This window comes from Diceros bicornis, chromosome 12 (assembly GCF_020826845.1).
Source record: "Diceros bicornis minor isolate mBicDic1 chromosome 12, mDicBic1.mat.cur, whole genome shotgun sequence".
NCBI lineage: Eukaryota > Metazoa > Chordata > Mammalia > Perissodactyla > Rhinocerotidae > Diceros > Diceros bicornis.
The window spans coordinates 25,649,136-25,658,790 of NC_080751.1; positions in this window are offsets into that span (position 1 = coordinate 25,649,136).

A 9,655-nucleotide genomic window follows, 5' to 3' on the forward strand; every position below is an offset into this window, starting at 1 on the left:
CTCAGCTGAGTCCTTCTCCAGGAATTGGCTTCAGCTGATGAGCGCCATCTCGTCCAAGATCATGTCCCCTGCCTGGGTATAAAGTCCAGGCCCCTTGCTTCAAGATGGGACACCTCTGAAGGCCCATCCCTGCTCCAGAGCTCCCACTGGGAGCTGAGGTCTCTATTGCAGCTGCGCTGCAGGTCAGCTCCTCCCATTGCCTGCTCCTCCTGCATTCACTTCCACACAGGTGTTAATCCTGAGGGCATTTCCCCAATAAAATCCTGCACACAGAGGGAATGGGGCATTAGTGTTTAATGGGTACAGAGTTTCAGTTTGGGAAGATGAAGAAGTTCTGAAGATAGATAGTGGTGATGATGGTAAAATAATGTAAATGCATTTAATTCCACTGAACTGTACACTTAAAAATGATTAAAATGGTAAATTTTATGTTATTCTATTTTACCACAATAAAAAACATTCCTGCACATGAATCTCCTTCAGAGTCTTTTTTCCCTAAGGAACCTAACCTAAGAACCTTTGTGAATATGGCAAAGATTGCTAGCTTCCACTAATATTTGTCCTCTCTTTCACTTTTATTATTGGAACTCAGCCTGAGACAGCAAGCAGCCTTGCAGCTGGCCACGGGACATGAGACACGTGACTAAGTTTGGCCAATTGGATGTGAGAAGTGACATGGGCCACTTCCTGGTCATGCTCTTAAAGTAATAGGCATACCCTCCACTTGTCTTTGCTCCTTCTTGCTGGCTGGGATGCAGACGCCATGGCAGGAGCTGGAGCCAGAGATGGAAGCCATAGGTAGAAAATGACAGAGCCACTCTACCAACCCTAGACTGACTATCTCTGGCTGTTACATGAGATAGAAATAAATTTCTGTATTGTTTAAGCCACTGAATTTGAGGTATCTTTGTTATAACAGCTCAGCCTGTATCCTAACGCTTTGGGTGATTCCAAAATCCATTTTTCTAACCCTGACTCCTTTTACAAACAGCTTCTGCTTTGCATCCCTAGTTTTGAGACTCAGCATGTCTACACTATAATTTATCCTAACGCTTCCTAAACTGTGTTCCATCATTGTTCCTTATTTCTAATAATACCACAATCCCCTACTTATGAAGACAGAGCCCTAACAGTCACTCAGTGGAATACCATTCAGCTGTTAAAAAGAAGGAGGTGGGCGCCGGCCCGTGGCGTAGTGGTTAAGTTCGCACGCTCCCGGAGTCTGTGGGTTTGGATACCAGGCGCCGAGGTATGCACTGCTTATCAAGCCATGCTGTAGCAGGCATCCCACATATAAAGTAGAGTAAGATGAGCATGGATGTTAGCCCAGGACCAATCTTCCTCAGCAAAAAGAGGAGGATTGGCAATGGACGTTAGCTCAGGGCTAATCTTCCTCACCAAAAAAAAAAAGGAGGAGGTAGCCCAAGATATACTGACATGGAACAATCACCAAGATCTATTGCTAAGTGAAGAAAGCAAGGAGCAGTACAGAGTCTGTAATATACCAGTATTTGTGTTAGGGAAAAAAAATTAATACACATGTAAACATTTGTGTACGCATAGAATATCTTGGGAAGGATACCCAAAGACTGAGTTGCTGCTCTAGATAGGACAGCTAGGGGACAAGGTGGCAGAGAAACTAACTTCTTACATATACCCTGTCTGAACCTTTGAATTGTATATTGTATGCAAAGAGCAGTTAGATAGTACAGCCCAAGGGTGCACTGTTCAAATTCGAATCGGTGTAAAAGGCACCCCTGGAGTTGTGCTGTGTGTGCCTGGGCAGCTGTTTATAACAGTCTTGTTGTGCACGTTTTACGTACTCAAAAAAAAAGTTTAAGAAAATATACTTTATTCTTTGTTCTTGGTTTGGACAGAACAGCTATTCTCTGAAACCTTCTCAGTTAAAATATCCTAGAATTTTATAGATCTCTGTTTGGATTATTATTTACATCTCTGTTACCAGCCATCAATTTAAAATGAGCTTTTATTATCATTTTAAAAGATTTCCCACTCTTTACAGGAACTTCCTTCAGCGCTGAAATGACCAGGCAGCTTTTTCCTCTGAAGAACTCCAAGGTGAGACTGGGTGAGGCGCAACACTAACTTGCCGAAGGATTTAACCCCCACAATTGTCCTTCTCCTGGGAGCTGTCAATCATCATTTAAATGGACTGAGAACCTGAAAAATGTTCTTAACTTTTGACCCTGTAAGTTCTGCTGCTATGAATTTCCCATGTTATCCTAAGGAAAGCATCAGAGATACACACCAAGATATATGTACCAGAATGCTCACTGCAGCTTATTTCTCTCATCCAAAAACATGGTCACAAACTTAAGAGCCATAAATACAGGACTAGTTGAATCTAGTACAGTTCATCTAGGTAAATAGAATTCCAGATGTTAGAAGAATAATGAAATGGGCAAATGACTATTGATAATTGAAAAAGCAAGTTACAAAACAGTAGGTAAGTCATTATCCTTAGACTATCCCAATTTGTTTTTTTAAGAAAAGTATATAATGGTATCTGGAAAAGATATTCACCAATATGTTAATTCTGCTTTTCTTTGGAAGTTGGACTTATTATAGTTTATTTTTATTTCCTTCTTTGTGCTTGCCTGTATTTTCCAAAGTTACTATAATTAACATGTTTCTCTTATAATTAAAAAAACATTACCCGACCCCAAGTCAATTTGGGGGGTTCTATGAGCACTTCAGTGTGCTCCCCGTTAGTCTCCCATAGTACTCTGAGGCATATATACGAATTTTAAATGAGAAAAATCATCCTGGATTATGCAGAGAATTCTTCCAATTTGATTATGTACCACAAGGAGGAGGAAAGAGTAGAGGGGTGACAGATGGTAAAAGGGGTATAAAACAGCTTAAATGGCTTTGTTACCTTTGTTACAAGTGTTCCTTCCAGGAAGAGTCATTTCATGATTTTCTAACTAAATGAGCTATTTTACATTTGTAGAGATGACAAACTTCACTATTCACCTGGACCATATGCTTTTTTGATATTCATCAAGGCTTTGAAGTCTAAAATATATGCTATTTAGGAATGTTAGTCTAGACTAGAGAATAATAGCTCTCCCCTAAATAGGTATCTTTTTAAATTGGCCTTGGTGAGGGGACATTTTAAAAATAGAAGGTATGGGTCAGAATCAAGTTCTATAACTCAGTACATTCCTTATAAAACGTTTATGGGTTTGATTGAAGGATTGTTTTAGACACGTGTGTATAGCGTAAATACAAATTCAACATAAAAAATTTTAATAATGAAAAAATGAGTCCTAAAAAGACCAGTAGGTGGCATAAATAATTTATTTAATCAAAACTGGCAAGCTATAGGAGCTGGCCCGGTGGTGTAGCAGTTAAGTACACGCGCTCCGCTGTGGCAGCCTGGGGTTCGCAGGTTCAGATCCAGGGCACACACCAACACACCGCTTGTCTAGCCATGCTGTGGCAGCGTCCCATATAAAGTAGAGGAAGATGGGCACAGATGTTAGCCCAGGGCCAATCTTCCTCAGCAAAAAGAGGAGGATTGGCGACAGATGTTAGCTCAGGGCTAATCTTCCTCACACACACACACAAAAAAAACAACTGGCAAGCTATACATTGTGAAAGATACCTTCCCTGAACTGTCACCCATGAAAAAAAATCTCTTGAATATTTACACCAAAATTCCGAATTAAAGCATCACTAAAAAAGACTTAACTTAGTTATACATACAAAAATTAGAATTGCAGGAGAGATGGATCTCACAGATATCAACCCGAAGCTAGATTATATGTCCAGGCCTATTATTAAACTGAAACACAAAAGACAACATGTAATGACAGCATCTAATCTAGATGCACCACCCAGCACACTTCAGCATCTCTGAAGTGGGAGGAGTGTGCTGACATCAGAGACTTAACAAAAATAATGTGTTCAAAAGCTATGTGGGTGTTTACCTGTCCTAGTACATTCCTCGGCAAGAGCAGCATGAAACTCCTCCTCTCTTCAAATACAACTGGATGCTGGTCTCGACATTCAGCCTCTACTGGGTAATAGTAAGGCTCCAAGACACTAACCTATCAGATATCTGTTGGCTGCCTTGGATCTGAAATAAGATATTTTACCCATTCACCATCATCTGATGAAATGGCCAACAGGAAATGTTTGTCTTCATTTGTTTTTGTACGTGCTCCCATGAAAACAGCTCCCATCAAGAGAAGTGTGTGCTAGAGAAGCTAAGAAGCACTATCAATAGTGATTCGTTCAACAAGTATGTACTGAGTGACTTCTATATCTATATACCAAAATTCAAATGGTTTCCACCATATTATATGTGAATCTAACTTTTGTGGGATGGCCTTGGACTCTAACCATTATTTATAACACGGTTTTAAAGAAAACTTTGTTCTACATCCCTCCACCCCAATTGCCTTCTAATTAATATTTTAGTTTAGGCCGTTTTATTTTAGACACATTTGGTTATATTGGTTACATTTGGCAGAACCTATTATACTGGGCAACAGGGCAAAGGTCATTGGTTAGCCTGGAGCTTGACAATCCACCCTGGTGAATCGGCTGTGGCCTAGGAGGACAGGGTGCAGGGTCATGGGGAACAGATCATAACTGTCTAGCAAAAGGGCCGTGGGACCCCTTAAATATGTTTAGTATATTTGGGTATCTGGTTTAAGAAACCTGGGTGCTATTTCAGGCTCCCAGTGACTCAGGATCAGCCCTCAATAATATCTAAAGGAGGAGAAATTTCTCTTTAGGCCATCACACACATACACGCACACACACTCGCAAATATGGTGCCTAGTGTGTTAATGTGGTCCTAAGACTCTGATGGTAGAGTCCCACTCAGGCCTGCCCCTGTTTCAAAGTGTTCAGGATACAAACTACGTCATCAGGACCATAAAAAAGGATGCCTATAATGAAATTTCAGGCGGTGTGACAAAGTAGAATTCTAATATGAAGGAGTGTAAAAAACCAATTTGGGCATAGGATGGGAGACGGGGATAGAGGGAAGGTGGCAGAGGCCTTCCTTGCACCTGATAAGTCACAGCGTATCATCAACAATTCCTGGGAAGGCTGGCCTCTCTGTCCCGTCCATTCAACTAGCTTTGCCTTTCCTGTGTGCCTTTAAACTATTATCATTAACATAAAAAAGCCCTATGTACATTGAACGGATATGCCTCGACTTATTCTGAGTGTTAACAGCAGTAATAAAACACATAATTTTGACTTTTTGTTTTTTTTGGTGAGGAAGATTGGCCCTGAGCTAACATCTGTTGCCAATCTTCCTCTTTTTCCCTTGAGGAAGATTGTCGCTGAGCTAATATCTGTGCCAATCTTCCTCTGTTTTGTATGTGGGATGCTGCCACAGCATGGCTTGATGAGCAGTGTGTAGGACCATGCCCAGGATCCGAAACTATGAACCCTGGGCTGCCGAAGCCAAGCACGAGAACTTAACCACTATGCCCCTGGGCCAGTAATTTTGACTTTTTATCTGTGATTTTTACAGTGGGTTGCTGCATTCTGAAGTGCGAGTAGAAGCTCTTGCCTGGTCCCAGCTGTCCTCATTAGGTCCCTAATATTGACTGAATCGCCCACCAGTGAAGGGGTAGGTCATCAGAAGAGGAACAGCCACATCTCATGTCCAAGACAAGCTTAAAAAGTCATATTGCATTTTTATTCATTCATTCAGCAAAAGTCTTGGAATGGGTGCTATTGCCAGACACCACGCCAGGTGCTGAGGATATGGTGATGAGTAAATCGGACAGTTCCTGCCCTCAGGGAGCTTGCAATCTGGTGGGAAGATAGACATTAAACAAATAAATACTTAATACAAATTGTGCTGAGAGCTGGGCAGAAGTATGTGCTGTCGTGGGCAAGAATAAAAGGGGAATCAAATTCAGATGGGGAGTGGGACAATGGTCAGGGAGGACCCTGAGGAAGCAACTACGCAGCCAAAACTGAAGGAGAAGCTGAGTAAGCTAGGGGAAGAATAAGGGGGAGAACATTCCAGGTGGAGGGGACAGCAGGTGCCAAAGCCCTGGGACAGCAAAGGGCTGGACATAGTCAAAGAATTGAAAGACCGTGTAGCGTAGTGAGAGCAGAGAGGTTCAGGATGAGGCAGTTACTCAATCCTTGTCTTTTATATGAAAGTTTATTATAAGGGATCTAGTCTGTTGCTTTCTACGTGAAAAAAGCAGGTGCCTGTTAAATGGCTCTAATGCTACCCTCTCGAATATAGGTAGCCACCAGCCACGCCTGGCTATTGAACACTTGAAATGTGGCTGATCCAAATTGAGATGAGCTATAAGTATAAAATACACACTGGATTTCAAAGACTTGGTATTGATAAATTTTTACATTGGTTGCATGTTGAAATAATATTTTTGATGTGTTGAGTTAAATAAAATATATCATTAAAATTAATCTCACTCATTTCATTTTAATATAGCTACTAGAAAATTTGAAATTACATATATGGCCTGCATTATATTTCTGTTGGACAGCACTGCTCTAAAGTGTTTATTTAGATATGACAAAAAACTACTTGACTATGAAGGAGACTGGGTAATTTAGGAAGGGAGATTTAAAGATTTCAGTCCCAGGAGATCTTTAAAAACAGGGCAGCTAAACATTCACCTATCTTGAATGACTTAGGAGTTTCATTTCCCTAGAGGCAGGGAAGAGGACCAACCATAGACGCTCTTAAGGTCTCTTCCAAGGACAAGAGAATCTACTTATTATCAGGTATTAGGAGGTATACAAAACCGTTGGAAGGGCTGGAGGAGCAGGTTCTAGGTGGAGCTTCTGGGAACAACCTCCAACCCCTAGAACCACACTGCTTCTTCTGTGGGGGAAGCTGCTGCTGCCACCACAGGAAGCTGGCCATTGAGCACACTGCCGCCGTCACAGCATCCATGCCAGGTATGTGGATGACTCTCTCCTGATTTTACTTAATTCTGAATTCAGGTCTCACATGGGAGCATCTGATCGGCAGGACCTAAACTACATTCACCACCTAGCTGAGAGCAACTCTGGGAAATGCAGTTTTTAGTGTTCCAGCTTTTGCAATAGAGCAAGACATACTAGAAGGAAGTTGCAATGGATATCGGCTGAGCCAATCCATAGTGCCTATAATAAGGGTGGGGAGAACATTTGCAAGGATGGGAATGTGAGAAAAAGAGTTTCCCACTTCCGGCCAGGCTGGACTATAGCAACTTAGTGAGGGAAATGGAGGTATCAGGAATGAACACGGATGAACCTTGAATACATATGCTAAGTGAAAAAAGCCAGTCACAAAGGACCATATATTGTATGATTCCATTTATATGAAATGTCTAGAATAGACAAATCTATAGAGACAGATTAATGGTAGATTAACGGTTGTCTAGGGCTGGGGAAGTGATGAGTAGATTGGCAGGTGGTGGCTAATGGGTACAGGGTTTCTTTTTGAGACAACAAATGTTCTAAATTTGATCGTGGTGGTGCATATGCAACTCTATGAATGTACTAAAAGCCAATGAATTGTGCACATTAAGTGGGTAAATTGCATGGTATGTGAATTATGTGTCAATAAAGTTGTTTTTTAAAAAAATGGACTCCCAGGTTCCTGAAATGAACAACCAAGTGGATGAAGGTACAATTTATTGAGATAAGGGCTTCCATTTTAACTAATGTAGCAGGCTATGTACCCAGACTGAGTCTCTTGTTGAAAACAACTAAAATTGCTGGCTTAAATGTCAAAACCATACTCTTAAAAGCATCTTGCAATATAGTGAGGAAAATATCCCACTAAAATCTAAGCAAAGGCGTGAACCAAAAGAGATAAGTGGAACATTGAAGATACTTTTGAGGAAATTTACCAAACTTGAACTTCAGTTTTCAATGATCAAGACCCATCTAAGATGAGATGAGAAGCTGATAGGAGACCCTGCCTTCATAAAGTTTGGACCAGAAATAAGTTTTGGACCCATCCCCAACCCTTTCCCAGTGGTCAGCAAGGAAAGTTCCTTGGTGCTGAGCAGAGCAGAGAGGGGAACTGTCCCCAAAAGTTATAACCACAGACTAGAAACATTCCTAGTGTAGATTTGCAGCCAAAATTTACATTCCTGGTTAGTCCTACAAACCTCAAACTATAGATTAAGTTTAAAGTGATCCAGTACTGATAGAAAGTGATGAAGTGATGCTGCATGACTTCTGAGGCTAGATTAGAAAAGGCCTGCAGCTTCCACCAGTTTCTCTTAGAATCCTCACTTTCAGGAGATTCCCTCTCTGAATCCAGCTGCCTTGCTATGAGAAGCCCAAACCATATGTACCAGAGCAAAGAAGTCAGGTGAATGAAGAAATCTCTAGATGACTTCAGCCCCCAGCCAAATGAGTCATTCTTGATGTTCAAGTCTTCCCCACTGAGGACCCAGACATTGTGGAGCAAAGATAAGCTTTCCCTCTTGTCTCTATCCATATAATAAGCCAAATAAAATGATTATTGTTTTATACCACTAAGTTTGAGGTGGGTTATGATACAGCAACTATAATCATAATGGGTTTTATTACCTGGAAATGGGTGCTGCCATAAGAAAAGTCTGGGGGCCCGCCCGGTGGCACAGTGGTTAGGTTTGCACATTTCACTTCGGCAGCCTGGGGTTCGTGGGCTCGGATCCTGGGAGCGGGATCAAGCCATGATGCAGCAGCATCCCATATACAAAATAGAGGAAGATGGGCACAGCTGTTAGCTCAGGGATAATCTTCCTCAGCAGAAAGGAGAAGATTGGCAATGGATGTTAGCTCAGGGCAGATCTTCCTCACCAAAAAAAAAAGCACCTAAAACACGAGGCATTAGCTTTGGGACCAGGTGGCAGGCAGAAGCTGGAAGACCTTTGAGAAGATTGTTATCAGAAGCCTGATAGGGCTCTAGATAGGGCTTGTCAGTGCAAGTCTAGAGGTAAATGAGAAAATTATTGAAAGCTGGAGGAAAAGGGAGTTTTTTTACATAGTGGTAGAAAGTTTAGCAACACTGTTGCCCGCCACAACATGGAAAATAACAGCTGTACCTAATGAACTCAGTGATGTAGTTAAAGAGATTTCTGGGCAAAATATTGAAAGTGCCAACTGGTTTCTTTTAGCTGCAATGTTAAGATTTAGAGAGAGAGATGAGCTAAAAAAAGGAACAAAATTTGGAAGAAATATAAAGGAGCCAGGACTTGCTGAGTTTGAAAATAAAACTATTTCTTGTTCCCAGCTGTTCCAGATGGCAAAAAATTCTAAAATTTAAAAATGATCTCGGGGCAAAGATCAAAGCCAGGGCGGGCTTGTAAGACCCTTTGTTAAGACCTCGGAAAGATCTAAGGTGGTGCCTCATAGAACCTTTCAGCTATACGATGGCCTTGTAAGGATTTCAAGATGTGTCTCATAGACCTTCTCTGCTAAAAATAAGGCTTCTAACAACATTATAGGCATTGTTCTCATCAGCCTCACAGGGGGTCTAAGATAGGGAAAGACCTTCTGCAATATAACTCTGCCTCCACTCCGTCAAGAGGCAGAACCTAATTGCCTTCCCCTTGAATCTGAGATGGCCTGTATCTCTCTTGTAACCAACAGAATGTGGCACAAGCGACACTGCCTGACTTCTGAGTCTGGGTCAAAA